The sequence below is a fragment of the Arachis ipaensis genome, chromosome B10 (assembly GCF_059453495.1).
Source record: "Arachis ipaensis isolate K30076 ecotype BB chromosome B10, ASM5945349v1, whole genome shotgun sequence".
Classification (NCBI taxonomy): domain Eukaryota; kingdom Viridiplantae; phylum Streptophyta; class Magnoliopsida; order Fabales; family Fabaceae; genus Arachis; species Arachis ipaensis.
The window spans coordinates 104981386-104997528 of record NC_142435.1 but is presented as its reverse complement, the minus strand read 5'-3'; the positions used below and the strand labels follow the sequence as shown (position 1 = coordinate 104997528).

Here is a 16143-nt window from a genome sequence, read left to right as displayed (position 1 = left end):
GCTCAGCTTTTGAGGAGGAAAGAACTTGGCTAAGAAAGCCGTGACCAGCTTATCCCAAGAGTTCAGGCTGTCTTTGGATTGAGAGTCCAACCATATTCTAGCTCTGTCTCTTACAGCAAAAGGGAAAAGCATGAGCCTGTAGACTTCAGGATCTACTCCATTAGTCTTAACAGTATCACAGATCTGCAAGAATTCAGTTAAGAACTGAAAAGGATCTTCAGATGGAAGTCCATGAAACTTGCAGTTCTGCTGCATCAGAGAAACTAGCTGAGGTTTCAGCTCAAAATTGTTTGCTCCAATGGTAGGAATGGAGATGCTTCTTCCATGTAAATTGGAATTAGGTGCAGTAAAGTCACCAAGCATTCTCCTTGCATTATTGTTGTTGGGTTCGGCTGCCATCTCCTTTACTTGTTCGAAATTTTCAATAAGGTTGTCTCTGGATTGTTGTAATTTAGCTTCTCTTAGTTTTCTCTTCAGAGTCCTTTCAGGTTCTGGATCAGCTTCAACAAGAATGTCTTTTTCTTTGTCCCTGCTCATAAGAAAGAGAAGAGAAAAAGAAAAGAAGAGGAATCCTCTATGTCACAGTAAAGAGGTTCCTTATTGTTAGTAGAAGACGAAAAGGAATAGGGGTGAAGAAGAATAAAGAATTCAAACACAAAGGTGATGATAGGAGCAGAGATGTGAGATGAAGAGAAGTGTTAGTAGATGAATAAATAAATAGAAGGGGATGAGAGGAGGAGAGAATTTTCGAAAATAATTTTTGAAAAAGAGTTAGTGATTTTCGAAAATAGTTTTTGAAAAAGGTTAGTAGTTTTTCGAAAATTCAAATAAAAAATAAAATAATTAGTCTAATTAAAAAGAAATTTTGAAAAAGAGGGAAGATTTTTTTCGAAAATTAGAGAGAGAGAGTTAGTTAGGTAGTTTTGAAAAAGGTAAGAAACAAACAAAAAGTTAGTTAGTTAGTTGAAACCAATTTTGAAAAGATAAGAAGTTAGGAAGTTAGAAAAGATATTTTGCAATCACTTTTTTGAAAAAAGGTAAGATAAGAAGATATTTTTGAAAAGATATGATAGAAATTAGTTTTTTGAAAAAGATTTGATTTTTAAAATCTCAATTAATGACTTGATTCACAAGAAATCACAAGATATGATTCTAGAACTTAAAGTTTGAATCTTTCTTAACAAGTAAGTAACAAACTTGAAATTTTTGAATCAAAACATTAATTGATGATGTTATTTTCGAAAATATGATGTAAAATTAAGAAAAAAATTTTAAAGAAAAATATTTTTAAAATTTTCGAAAATAACTAAAAAAAATTGAAAAAAGATTTGATTTTTGAAAAATATTTTGAAAAAGATAAGATTTTTTTAAATTAAAAATTTGATTTGACTCATAAAAATAACTAGATTTTAAAATTTTTTGAAAAAGTCAAATCTAATTTTCGAAATTTTAAGAGAGAAAAAGGGAAAGATATTTTTTTGATTTTTGAATTTTTATGATGAGAGAGAAAAACAAGAAAAATGATGCAATGCATGAAAGTTATGGATCAAAACAATGAATGCATGCAAGAATGCTATGAATGTCAAGATGAACACCAAGAACACTATGAAGATCATGATGAACATCAAGAACACATTTTTGAAAAATTTTTAATGCAAAGAAAACATGCAAGACACCAAACTTAGAATTCTTTAATGCTTAGACATAAAGAATTCAGGAATGCATATGAAAAACAAGAAAAGACACAAAACATGCAAATGCAAAGATCAAACAAGAAGACTTACCAAGAACAACTTGAAGATCATGAAGAACACTATGAATGCATGAATTTTTTCGAAAAATGCAAGATGAACATGCAATTGACACCAAACTTATAACATGACTCAAGACTCAAACAAGAAACACAAAAAATATTTTTGATTTTTATGATTTTCTACTTTTTTTGTATTTTTTTCGAAAATTATTTGAAAAACAAAAATAAGGATTCCAAAATTTTTAATATAAATTCCAGGAATCTTATGCTTTTTAGTCTAAAGCTCCAATCAAAGGGTCAGGCATGGCTTAATAGCCAGCCAAGCTTTAGTAAAAATATGAGTGTAATTCATTCAATTTTTAAGCCAAAACCTCTGTCCAAAAGAATTTAGACATGGTTTTATAGCCAGCATGCTTCATGAAACTCTAGAATTCATTGTTAAAAATTATGAAGAAAAATATATTTTTGAAAATATTTTTATTTTAAAATTTTTTTGAAAACAAAGGAGAAATTTTTTTGAAAGATTTTTGAAAACTTTTTGAAAAGAAAACGAAAAGAAAGTTACCCAATCTGAGCAACAAGATGAACCGTCAGTTGTCCAAACTCGAACAATCCCCGGCAACGGCGCCAAAAACTTGGTATGCGAAATTGTTACTCAGGTTGTGAATTATTGTTCGAAATTGATTCCCTGGCGATGGCACCAAAAACGGATGCACAGAACCATGGTCTAAACATATCTTCACAACTTTGCATAACTAACCAGCAAGTGCACTGGGTCGTCCAAGTAATACCTTACGTGAGTAAGGGTCGAATCCCACGGAGATTGTTGGTATGAAGCAAGCTATGGTCACCTTGTAAATCTCAGTCAGGCGGATATAAAATAGTCATGTATTTTTCGAAATTTAGTAATAAAAGAAGGATAGAAATGCTTATGTAAATCATTGGTGAGAATTTCAGATAAGCGTATGGAGATGCATTCGTTCCTCTGAACCTCCGCTTTCCTGCTGTCTTCATCCAATCAGTCTTACTCCTTTCTATGGCTGGCTTTATGTAAGGATGTCACCGGTGCCAATGGCTACTTTCAATCCTCTCGGAAAAATGGTCCAAATGCTCTGTGACAGCACGGCTAATCGTCTGGAGGCATCACCCTTGTTGTTGGTTGCATCCTATTCCTCTCTGTGAAAATGGTCCGATGCGCTGTCACTGCATGGCTAATCATCTTGGAGGTTCTCGATCATACTGGAATAGAATTTACTATCCTTTTGCGCCTGTCACTACGCCCAGCACTCGCGAGTTTGGAGTTCGTCACAGTCATTCAATCCCAGAGTCCTACTCGGAATACCACGGACAAGGTTTAGACTTTTCGGACTCTCATGAATGCCGCCATCAATCTAGCTTATACCACGAAGATTCTGATTAAGAGATCTAAGAGATACTCATTCAATCTAATGTAGAACGGAAGTAGTTGTCAGGCACGCGTTCATAGGGAATGATGATGATTGTCACGTTCATCACATTCAGCTTGAAGTGCGAATGAATGTCTTAGAAGCGAAATAAGATGAATTGAATAGAAAACAGTAGTACTTTGCATTAATCTTTGAGGAACAGCAGAGCTCCACACCTTAATCTATGGAGTGCAGAAACTCTACCGTTGAAAATACATAAGTGATAATGGAGTTCATTGGTCTCGGCCCCAGAGGGGAACCGGAGTAACCAAGACTACGAATACAATGATAAAAAGTTCTATTTATAATAGACTAGTCACTAGGGTTTACAGAAGTAAGTAATTGATGCATAAATCCACTTTCGGGGCCCACTTGGTGTGTGCTTGGGATGAGCTTGAAGTCTACACGTGTAGAGGTCATTCTTGGAGTTGAACACCAGCTTTTGTGCCATTTTGGGCGTTGAACTCCACTTTGCAACTTGTTTCTGGCGCTGGACGCCAGAATTGGGCAGAAAGCTGGCGTTGAACGCCAGTTTGCGTCGTCTAAACTCGTGCAAAGTATGGACTATTATATATTGCTGGAAAGCCCTGGATGTCTAATTTCCAACGCAATTGGAAGCGCGCCATTTTGAGTTTTGTAGCTCCAGAAAATCCATTTTAAGTGCAGGGAGGTCAGAATCCAACAGCATCAGCACTTCTTCAACCTCTGAATCTGATTTTTGCTCAAGTCCCTCAATTTCAGCCAGAAAATACCTGAAATCACAGAAAAATACACAAACTCATAGTAAAGTCCAGAAATGTAAATTTAACATAAAAACTAATGAAAACATCCCTAAAAGTAACTAGATTCTACTAAAAACATACTAAAAACAATGCCAAAAAGCGTATAAATTATCCACTCATCATCGTACTGCACTACTCCGGATTCAACAGCTAAGTCCCATGCATTCCTATTCTCAACCAACTGTTCTTCAATTTTGGATATTTTTTGCCCTTCGTTTGTTTCCACGATTCCAGTTTCACTACTGCCCTCATCCACTGTTGCAGGAGCTAGGTTTCTCTCTTCATCCACTGCATCGGCCCCCTCGGAAGTTGAGCCAGCCTCCTCATCGTTTCTGCCAGTCCCGCCTGCGCCGGACGGAACATCTCCCTTCATCTCCTGCCATGGAGCCCCAGGACGTGTTGACAGGCTTCTAGGTGGTCCATGGATGCCCGCATCGCAACCTGTCCCGAGCACGACATCCCCTTCAACTCTCCCGATGGAGTCGTGGTAATCGTCCAGGTGATCTCGGCCTCGTCGTGGTACTGCCGCTCCGGACTGGCCAATGTTTAGCGTCTCCATAGCCATCAGGTCATCAGTCACGGCGCTCTCCTTCGCTGCTGGACACCCTCGACCCGGATGGAACCCTACCCGGCCCGCCTGAGTTGAAGCACGCTCCCAGCAGTCCGCGTATGAGCCTTAGCTGGGCTGCATGTGACATGTTCACTTTGTTTTGGGCCTACGGTGAGGCAGCCCACATTTAATTCCTCCAGCCTGCTGTATCCCTTCTTATTTTTGGCCCAACCATCACCCCATGCTTGGACTCCCTTATTTGTACAAAACAACCTTCCTTCAGCCCATTATCATATCCCCAACTAACCGTTTGTTCTGAACCCGAATCATTAACCAAATCAGCATATTCCTTTAATTTAGCGATTCCATCTGAAACAATGCCTTCCGTTACTCTTGGAATTTGAAATTGAATTGATTTGCCATTATTCCATTTATTCAATATGTCTTCTTGAATTACCAAATTGTCCTTTCCATAATCTTCCTCCCTTGGACTCGCCATCACCAATTTTGCTGCCGGATCACCGATTACCAAACCACCGCGCGCACCAGAGAACTCGCATATTTTTGGAAAATAATGTTTATCTGTTTCCTCAATCTGAAACTCCCTTCCAAAGCTCTTGTGACCAACCTCTTTAACTAGGACGTCGAACCCACTAGTCCCAATTGTGATGTGGATCCACTCGTTGATTCTGTCCATACAACAAGTATCAATTTGCACACTGAAGGAGAGGCATGATTCCGTGGCTTGGTCACATCCAACAACTTCTCCCCATTGGCTTCCTATCAACTTGAATGTATCTGGTGACCATGTATGCAAGGGAATACCGAAACACTCTAGCCATACCCTTCGAGTATCGCTCCGTTCCTCCTCATCCCATCTCCATACACTATGAAAAAACTTGAGGAGGTTGTTTAGTTCGAACGTGTAGGCTTCTTCAGCACTAAGAATACTGTCAAACGTCAGGAGTGCTTTGTGTGCTCCTAGTTCTCTGATTTCCACCACCTGGGGGTATATTCTTCCTAATCATGGCCTTCAAAGAGTTATAGTCAATTGTCTTTGTCGTTCCGCCTACTAGACTTCTCTGCAGCCAGACCAGGTTTTCTTTTGCCACCAGCACTTCCAACTTCTTCGTCCACCTATTGCCGTGCGGTTCCCCTGGTGCTTCCTTCTTCTTCAACTCCTTCACATTGCTCCTCTCATCCTTTTGTCGCACTTCATGTAAGGGTTGAGCCTTGAATGAATTCTGTGCGTGGTTTTCCTCTTGATGTTCCGTCGTAATTTTCACTTCCTTAGTGCGTCGATATCTAGCTTCTCCTACTGTGATAATCTTATCTCGTAACCTCATCCCACTCATTCCGCAATAGCCTTCGTAGCTCCTCCCTTCGTTGTATATCGGATGAACGCAAAGATGTACAGGATTTCATGTTTTTGTTTTCGTGACAGGTAGATATCATTTATCCGTCCAGTCCAACTAAACAGATGATGCAACTCCTTCTTGAAAATATCTTCTGGAAGATGGTCAACGAATGTAGTGAACGATTCGTTTTCCAATCAATAGTACTCTTCTCTATTCCAAACCCTAGGATCCCTACGAAAAAATCTACTTCTACCCCTTTCAGTGTTTCCCACCTCTCTCTCTCATTCTCTCTCTATCTTATAGTGCTACCTAAATAGTAATTATAATTAACTTACACTAAAGTTTTGCAAAGCAAATGCTAATTATATATGAATGTATATCTTTACCTTAATCATTATATTGTTTTTGTCCCATAATAAATTATAATATTTTTTTAATTTCATGTTAAAAAAATTGTTTTATTAAACTTAACCTGCAAAAATATTTATCTTGTTAAATTTAATTTAGTATCAAAATTATAAATAAATAACTAAATCAATTCAATAAAAAAATAATAAATAGTGATAATGTATTATTTGAAATTAAGCAATTAATTAATTACTAAATTGAAGCTTAGTTTTTTAAATATAAGTTAATTATTAGTGTTTTTTTTTAAATTAGTTGAGATAAAAAAATTTAATTATTAACTATATTTTTATTTTAAATTACATACCTTTTTTTATTTTAACTTTTTAAAATTATATAATATTTTTTTATTTTAAATCATAAATGATTTTTCTTGTAATAGCTTTTTAGTTAAAAAAGTTTTAATAGCATAAATATTATAACAAATAGCTTTTTTAATTGAGCGGGACTGTAGGAGGTAATCAATAGTTGAAAATTATAACTAATAGTAAAGTAATTGTTTAAGAGTATATAATTTAATTTTGATGTATTGATAATATAAATTTTTATACGTAGTTATTTAATTACATTTTTTTATAATTATTCATGTAATGAATATAAAAGATTATTATTTTTTTATGTGACGATACATAATTGACTAGATGTATAAAAACTTTTAAGCTAATAATGTACCAAAATTAAATTAAAAATTATTAAGTTATTTTGAAAATAAAGAGGGAAAAATTATTACAAGTTAAGTTTTTTTTATTTTATATAAATATACTTTATATATATATATATATATATATATATATATAGGTTAAGTTTTTTTAATATATTTGTCTCCACTATTAAACTTTTTTGGATCTGTCAGTCTAACACTGATTAAAACTATTTTAAATATAAAATTATTTTTAAATCAAACACAATTTTTATACTTATAAAAAATTCTTTTTATTTTAGTTTGCCAAATATAATTATTATAACTTTTAAAAAGTTATTTTTAAAAAAATAATTTTGATAAATTATTTAAAAAAAAATAAAACTTTACAAAAATTAAAGATTGTCGAATAAGCTAAGCAATCATCTTTTGCACACGCAAGTGGCCAACCATTGTGATCTTTCGGCAATTTGTGATACAATACTGTATGTCAATACTTATCCTACAATCCCTGCTTTGGATAGCTTTATTAAAGAGTATTAGTAAAGTTTGATTCTCTTGAACACCCAACATTTTGGCTTTTCATTAAAATAAGTGCACGAGTTCTCATTGCCCTTTCCTTTCAACATTTTTCTCCTCAGACATAGCATTGGATTTAATACGGCCGTCAAAACTGTTATTGCCTTTCCAAATCATTAAATAAGCGCAAGGTTGTTGTTTCCCCTTGCTTTGAGTGAAAAGAAAAATATATAAATGCACTCGTACATGTAAGAAATCCTAGGGGGCTTCTAGTGGAAATGCTGAGCATATGGCTAGGATTCACAGTAACAAACTAACAATATTATCATGCATCAAATAAATACAGCAATCATGCTAGGGAATCGGCTAAAATTTTTAGATATTGGAAATTTTTGCATGAAACACAACAATATTTAGGCTGATTTTTTCGGACACGGCGTAACATTAATTGTTATGCATTGATATTGGGACTGTGTATTTATTTTTTGGTGTAGTGTTAATTTTTTTTATGAAAATGTATGTAATCAAATCAGACTAACCGATTTGATGATAGATAAAGTAATAGAAATCGAATGGTTTGAGTTATTTTAAGGAGAATTTGAGTTTTGTAGTACAAAAATTATTGGGTTTGATTTAGTGGGTTACGAATTTTTTTTTTAAAACTTCAAAGTCCAAATCAGATGGTCCGAGTTATAAAGTTTCAAATTTTTAAATCAGAAAATTCAAAACATTGGGTCTAACTAGTGTAAAAAAATTTTTAAAAATTAGAGTCTACAAATTAGACCGTTCGATTTGTGTGCGCGCACACACACATATATATACACCCCAGCAATATGCTTTTATCAATTGCTCATTACTCTTTTTCGTCTTCACCACCTCTTCTCATCTATTATTCTCTACTGCTATCAAATGAGTGAAAGTAAGTTATAGTAAATAAAAGAGTTAAAATGGATGATAGAATTATTTTAAGAGTATATTATCATGGTCATATTTTATTATAAACACTTGAGACAGGGAGTGAGATATATATATATATATATATATATATATATATATATATATATATATAAATCTGTTTGATATTTATCTTTTGAAGATCTAAAAAGTGTAGTTTGTGAAAAGATAGATCCTCAAATATTGAAGAGGATGTCTTCTATTTATATAGACATCCTATATCAATGTTTGGTGGGTTCGTTCAATTTCAAATAAAGTATTTCATCGATGAAGTGAGCATACAGGAAATATTTTCAATCTATTTTCAAACTTGGTCACAAGTGTCGTTAATCGAGTTGTATATTGAGTTTGAACAATCTCAAGACGATCAAAATATCGAGATGGGAAGATTACAACAATGATAGCGAAGAGGAGTTTGGCAGCAATTATGATATTGCTGACCCAAATAAAAACAAGGATAAACTTGATGGCAGTATAGAAGCAGACATGGCGAAGGTGGCAAATGCACTAATAAACCATTATTTATTTGAGGAGCTATCTTTTATGCACGCATTGAATCTGGACGACATGCATGCACTAGCGTTTCCTAAATACTTGAACGTGGGCATATAAGTTGGATATTTGTATAATAGATTAATATTGTATATTTAGTTAAGTTTATAGATTAATAATATGATCTGTAGAACATAAAATTGTTATTAATAGATATATAGTCTAAATTATATTTATATTTATTATTTATGTAGCTATATATTTATGTTTAAAATAATTATATTTATTATTTATGTATTTGTTTGTATTTTTATTTATTTATGTGTAACATTTTTATTTATTTATTTATTTATTATTTGTAATTATAACTAATTTTAGAAGTATTTAAATAAATTAAATATATGAATTATGTATTTATATGAAACTTATAAATTGTGTATTGATATATTAAAATTGGTGTGCTAGTTGATTCTATTTGGTTGTGGTGTTGTAGCAAAGCCTCTTGTTGTGGAAGATTGTGAATTTTCTATTGGGATGGAGTTTAGTAGTAGGGAGGCTATGATTATGGCGATCAAGGATTATACCATCCACAAAAGCGTCGATTACCGAGGGTATAAATCAGAACCAATGACATTCTATGCGAAATGTATGCAATACGGCACAAGTTGTGATTCGATGATCAGGGTTAATATGATCCACAGGAAGTATTATTGGGTAATAAGGATATACAGTGGTATCCACACTTGTATTAGAGCCACCATTTTTCAAGATCATTCCAAGCTGTATTCCAACACAATTGTAGAAGCAATAAGGCCATTAGTAGAAGCTGACCTATCTATAAAGGTGAAATTTATCATTGCCAAAGATTAGTCGAAGTTTAATTACACCATAAGTTATCACAAAGTATGGTTAGCGAAGCAAAAGACAGTAGAAAAATTTTCGACAGGTAGGAAGCTTCCTATGAAATTTTTTCCAGATACTTTGAAGCTATGTATCACAAAGAGCCATCAGCAGCCGTCCATTTTGAAACTATGGACACATATGAAAGGGATGACTTAGATAAAACTGTATTGTCTCCTGAATCTATTAGATGCATGCCACTCAATACATTTGAATGAAATCGAGGGTGAAGTTGCGCTTCAAATTGCAGAATACTGATGGATGTCTGTGATAAAGAATATTTTCGTCGGTTAGGAATTTCATACAAAATAATTTCCGTTGATAGTATAGTTCCCAACTAACTAACAATACTCAAATCAAATTTAAAAGATTGGTTGTCACATGTACAAACCCCAATAAAAATTAACCGAAGTATTTAAACCTCGGGTCGTCTCACAAGGAATTGCAATGAAGTGTTCAATTATTGGCTATGAAGGAATAAGGGGTTTGATTTATAAAAAGGGACAAGAAAATAAATGACAAGAAAATAAAGCAAACAATTAAAGGAAACAAGTGATAAAGAGAGACATTCATGGCAAGGATTGAGAATATAAGCTTTCTATCCTAGTCACTAATCATAACAATGATTAACAAGAATTTATCTTATTTAGTCAACCCCAACAATGGAAGAAAGTGCAATGTTATCTTCTCACGAGAGAAAGTCAAATGAGACTAGCTAATCTCAATCCAAAAGTCCTAATCAACTCACTAATTGAATTAGCAAGAGATTAGAGTCAATGGAGATGATACTAGCTAACAACTCTAGGTCACCAACATAAGTTGGGTTTTAATGACTCAAGATTGCCTAATTCCTTTTTCCAAGCCAAGAATGCTAAAAAATCTACTCTAACAACCAACCAAGTATTTTGTCAAACACTTGGAAGGCATAAAAGGAAAACATAATAAATTGCAAGAAAGAATAAAATCTACCAACTACCCAATGAAAAAAAAGTAAGATCAACAATTCAATTCAACAATAAAAGGAATATAAAACATCAATTGCATTAAAAAAAACCAAATCCAACAAGAGTTCATCAATAAACTAAAAGAGGCATAAAAAGGGAAATTAACAATGCAAACTAAGAGAATTAAGATGTAGAGAACAAGAAATTATAAGGAAAACTAAAAAAAAACAAGAATTGAACTTAGATCTAAGATGCAAATACCCTAAGAACCCTAATTCTAGAGAGAAGAGGGAGCTTCTCTCTCTAGAAACTAATCTACATGATGCTATACTACAACTAAGTGCTCTCCCTTTGCCCAAGCTTGAATTCTGCATGAAATACCCTCAGAAATGAGTTGGATTTGGGCTTGGGCAGCTCATAAATTGCCCCAGCAAATTCACTTTAAGTGTGTCACGTGCCGAGCGTCACAAGTGCGTGTGGACGACACGTGCGCGTCGTTGGTGAAAACTCCTACTCACGCGTACACGTGGGTGACGCGTGCGTGTGAATTGCAAATCTTCTTCTCACACGTACGCGTGGATGACGCATGTACGTGGCCCTCAAATCTCCAAATGCTCATTTCTTCATGAATTCTCCACTTTGCATGCTTTTCTCTTCACTTCTTCCATTCAATACTTGCCTTATGAACTTGAAATCACTCAACAAACACATCAAGGCATCGAATAGAATTAAAGTGAATTAACATCACCAATTTAAGGGCCTAAAAAGCATATTTTTATACTTAAGCACAAATTACGGGAGAATTACAAAACCATGCTATTTAATTGAATAAATGTGAGAAAAGGTGATAAAATTTCCTAAATTAAGCACAAGATAAACCACAAAATTGGGGTTTATCAAACCTCCCTATATTTAAACCAAGCATGTCCTCATGCTAAACTCAAGAAAGAAACAAAGGGTATCAACATTTATTCAATGCAACCTCTCTACATGCGACCTACCTATATGCAACTATTTAAATGAATGCAACTACTTAGTCAAAATAAGTCAATCCCCAAGAATACATATATGAGTACAAGGGCTAAAGCAATGGCAATCAAATCAAACCTACAATTGAATTGAGTTATTGAAAGATTTTACAAACTTGCAAGAGAATAGATAATCATAGGTGAAAACATGTAATTGAGCAATCGAACCCTCACCGGATGTGTATCCGCTCTAGTCACTCAAGTGTATGGGGTTGATTCCCTCAATTCTCCCCTAATCATGCTTTTCAAGATTTGTTTTTTATCTAACAATCAACAATTATTTTATGCATGCATACAAATATCATGAGGACTTTCCCATAGGTTGTAATGGGGTTAGGGTTAAGGTAAGGATGCATATGGTCAAGTGGACTAGAATTTGAATTTTTGATTAACCTAAACTTCCCACCTAACCTATATAACAACCCATACAATTTAAATGCTAACCTAACTACCCATTCTTCACTTTTTCACACACTCATGTATTCTCTTTTTGATCACCACACATATGCATTGATTTTTTTTATTGAACTTTACTTTGGGGTATTTTGTCCCCTTTTTATTGCTTTTCTTTTTCTTTCTTTTTCTATTATTTTTTTCTTTTCTTTTATTTTTCTTTATATATATATATATATTTTTTTTTTCTTTTTGCAATAAAGTATATACAAAAGTATCAATGCATATTATTTTACATTCAATTAATACATGAGTATGTACCCAATTCCTCAAATTTTCAACAAAAATATAAAAATACTCTTTTATCCCTACCCAATGTTCCCAACTCTCTCACAATTAAATGATAAACACTCTCATTAGCCCAAGCTAATCAAAGATCCAAACAAGGGACATTTTTTATTTTTCGCTTTAGGCTTGTAATGTGATAAAATTAAGAACAAATGGGTTAAGCATAGGCTCAAAATTGGCTAACAATGGAAGATAAAAGGTAAGGCTATTTGGGTAAGTGAGCTATTTGAAACAATAGCCTCAATAATATAAATGCATTCATACACAAAATAATGGACATAAAGAATCAAATAAATCAAGGATTACAATCATAGAAAGAGAATAATGCACACAAGAATGAAAATAAGTAGTTATAAGATGTAACCACACAATTAGGCTCAAAACTTACATACTTGTGTTCTTAGCTCAAAAATCATGTTCCACAATATATGTAATTCAAGCAAATTCTAAAATTATTTTTTTCAATCAATTGGGGGTTCCCTATAGATAGATTTCTTGGGAAATTTCATTATTTTGGCTAAGCTTATTATATTATATATGCAAAATAAGAAGATGCAACAAAATATCCTAAAAGACCTAAAAATAAAATGCAAAAGTGTTGGAATTAGAAACTTGTCACCCAAAAATGGCCGATCGGTCAGACGACCTCCCCACACTTAAAAGTTTGTACCATCCTCGGTGCATTCAAAGATGAGTGAGGGGGTACGGCGACTTTCCAGGTTTCCACCTTCAACTAGTGGATCAACCGGGTACTGTGTGTTCTTTCGCCCGCTTCCATTTTTTTGCTTATGGTGCATCAGTCATGAAAAATAGGAAATAATACCGTAAGATGAGAAAATACAAAATCAAGGAAGCATATATTATTGGAATGAGGTAAATTACTAGAATGAAGTGAGTGAATTAGTGTGACATTGATGAAAAATAGGTGTGTGGTTCTAAGATTGCGTGCGGATTAGAACACACACACACACACACTAGCATAGAGAGCTATGTCACAATTACACAAAATAAAGTATGCACTTCACTCATTCTAGTGTGATTGAGATGCCTTAAAAGACTTGTAGGTTAAGACAACCAAACAAGTAGTGAAGAAGCATACAAGCATTCAAGCAAAAATTGAGCAATTGTGAAATTGGATAATGCATGTGTATTGATTGATGTACAAGGAAACTTAATGAACCAATTGAACTATAGAACTCACACATCAAACAATGACACATGTTGAAGTTGTTGCAACACCTAAGCAACATAGAAGTGGAACACATGAGTGCTATGGAACTTAGGAAAAAGAAGATAGAAGTGAAAATCAATCACATAGCAAGAATGGTCCATAAAACTTAGAAAGCTCAAAAATATGTCACTAGGTAAGCTTCCGATCCAATTTCACAATTTCACAAATCTCAATGCATGAAATAGGTTGTGTCAATAAAGGTCAATCATAAACAAGCATCACCTAAAAAAAATGTATTGATAATGTACAATTACCTAACGATGGATGATGAATGCATGGTGGCCAAAACATGCAATTCAAAATATTTAAAGTGCTTGAAGGCAATGTACAAGTATTTGGTATGCAAAAAGGTTAAGCATGAAAAATTCAAAACCAAGTAGAAAAATATAACCTCAATAAAAGAAATCCAACAATGAATAATTTCAACAATGATGTTAAAATAACATCTTATCAATCATCGGCAGCAATAGATGGCAAACAAGATCACTAATCCAACATGTATAATGAAAAATATAAAAATAAACAAAAATTAAACTAACTAAATAACTAATTGACTAAAAGATGGTGATATATGGTGATTGATAGTGTTGGATGATGGTTGACGGGTGGAAAGAAAAGAAGAGAAGAGAGAAGAAGGAAAGAAGAGAAGAAAAGAAGGTGGGTAAAACAGGGCAATCCACGCAGACGTGTAGTGTGACGCGTGCACGTGGTGAGGTGAAAGAGGATCGACGTGTACGCATATGTCATGCGTACGCGTGATGGGTTATTCAGAGATGCGACGCGTACGCGTGGGTCACGCGCACGCGTGGGTCACGCGCACGCGTGGGTGGATTTTGTGCTAAAAGCACAATTCCAGCCCAAAACTCGCACAACTCTCTGGAATTTCTATGGAGGTGAAAATTTTGGATCCACGCGTACGTATGGGTGAGGCGTACGCGTGGGTGAGGCGTACGCGTGGATGGTGGAAAAGATGGGGGTCACGCGTACGCGTGGGTGACGCGTACGTGTGGCATGGTGCTCTGTTTTTTAAAATTTTTCCATGTTTTTGCACCAAACCAAGAATTCCAAACCTCCAAACAGCTACTAAAACACCATAAAACCTTATTTAACCTACTAGACTCCCAAATAAACTCAACTAGCTAAACAAAACATGAAATTAAACTAATTTTACCAATATGTACAAAAGAAAAAAAATGAAAAGATGTTACCATGGTGGGGTGTCTCCCACCTATCACTTTTGTTTATTGTCCTTAAGTTGGACTTATGGGGAGCTCCTCTTCATCAAGGTGGCTTGTGCTTGAATCCATCATTGAACATCCACCAATGCTTGAACTTCCAATGAGCTCCATCATTCAAAGTCAATAGCTCCAAGCTTTGATGGAGTTGTTCACAAACCATGAGCTCCCAAAGTTGATCCTCCTCTAGTAATCTGGGATCCCACACTTTATTTTCACACCCGTCTTGAAGTTGATCATGATAGTTCCCTTCGGGTGGTAAAGAAGTTGAATTCTCATGAAGGTACCAAACCACCCTCCTAGACCCATTCAATTGAGAACTAAACTAACCCTTGCTTCTCAATCTTGAGCTTCCAACCATAATGAGCCTAGATTTACACTGCCAACCCCTAAACATTCTCCTCTTACGCTTAATTTCACAAAGCGCCCTAAGTTGGCCATCCGTTTCAAGCAAACCAAATTCAAGTGGAATAATAAAGCTAAGAGTTAGAAGTTTTACCCACTCAAATGAAGGATTAGATGAAAACTTAGGTGGAGGAGTTCCCAATGATCTTAACAAAGCACGTTCCACTCCCGTCCATCCTCTTCTAGAGGCTTCCACCACTTGGCAAGGTTCTTCAAGCTCTACCTCTTGCCAAGCTTCCTCAAGTTCACATTCTTCTTCACCAATTTCTTCAAGCTCTTCTCCATCACTCAAGTCATAAATAGTAGGTTTAGTGAAGTCTACCTCATCATTAATTCCAAGCCCAATGGGAAAGGATTCCTCAAACTCAAAAGGATCATATGTTGATGCAAAATTATCATAGATAAGGGAACTTATTGCTTGCTCTATTTCTTCCAATTCTTCAATCTAATTGTGCCTTGGAGGTTGTGCACTATCCTCCTCAACACCAATTACAAACTCCATGGAAGAGAGCTCTTCAACTCTAGATTCCTCCTTGCATCCAACATCTCCTAACTCTTGAACCACTTTCTTTGGTTCAATTATCTCTACCTTCTCCTCTTGTTGCACTTCTTGTCTTAACTCCTCCTCTTCACCTTCAAGCTCCAAATTCACTCCCTCACTAAGCTCCTTGATTGCTTCTCCACATTCAACAATGGGAGTGTCTTGATCGCGCAAGCTTAGGTGGGAGGATACCATGTTACTAACGGCTTCTACCACGATA

At 34.8% G+C, this 16143-nt stretch overlaps 1 pseudogene; it reads right to left on the bottom strand.

Moving 5' to 3' along the window:
* Positions 1 to 4717: 4717 nt before the first annotated feature.
* Positions 4718 to 5885, bottom strand: LOC148581175 (uncharacterized; annotated as a pseudogene).
* Positions 5886 to 16143: the final 10258 nt, after the last annotated feature.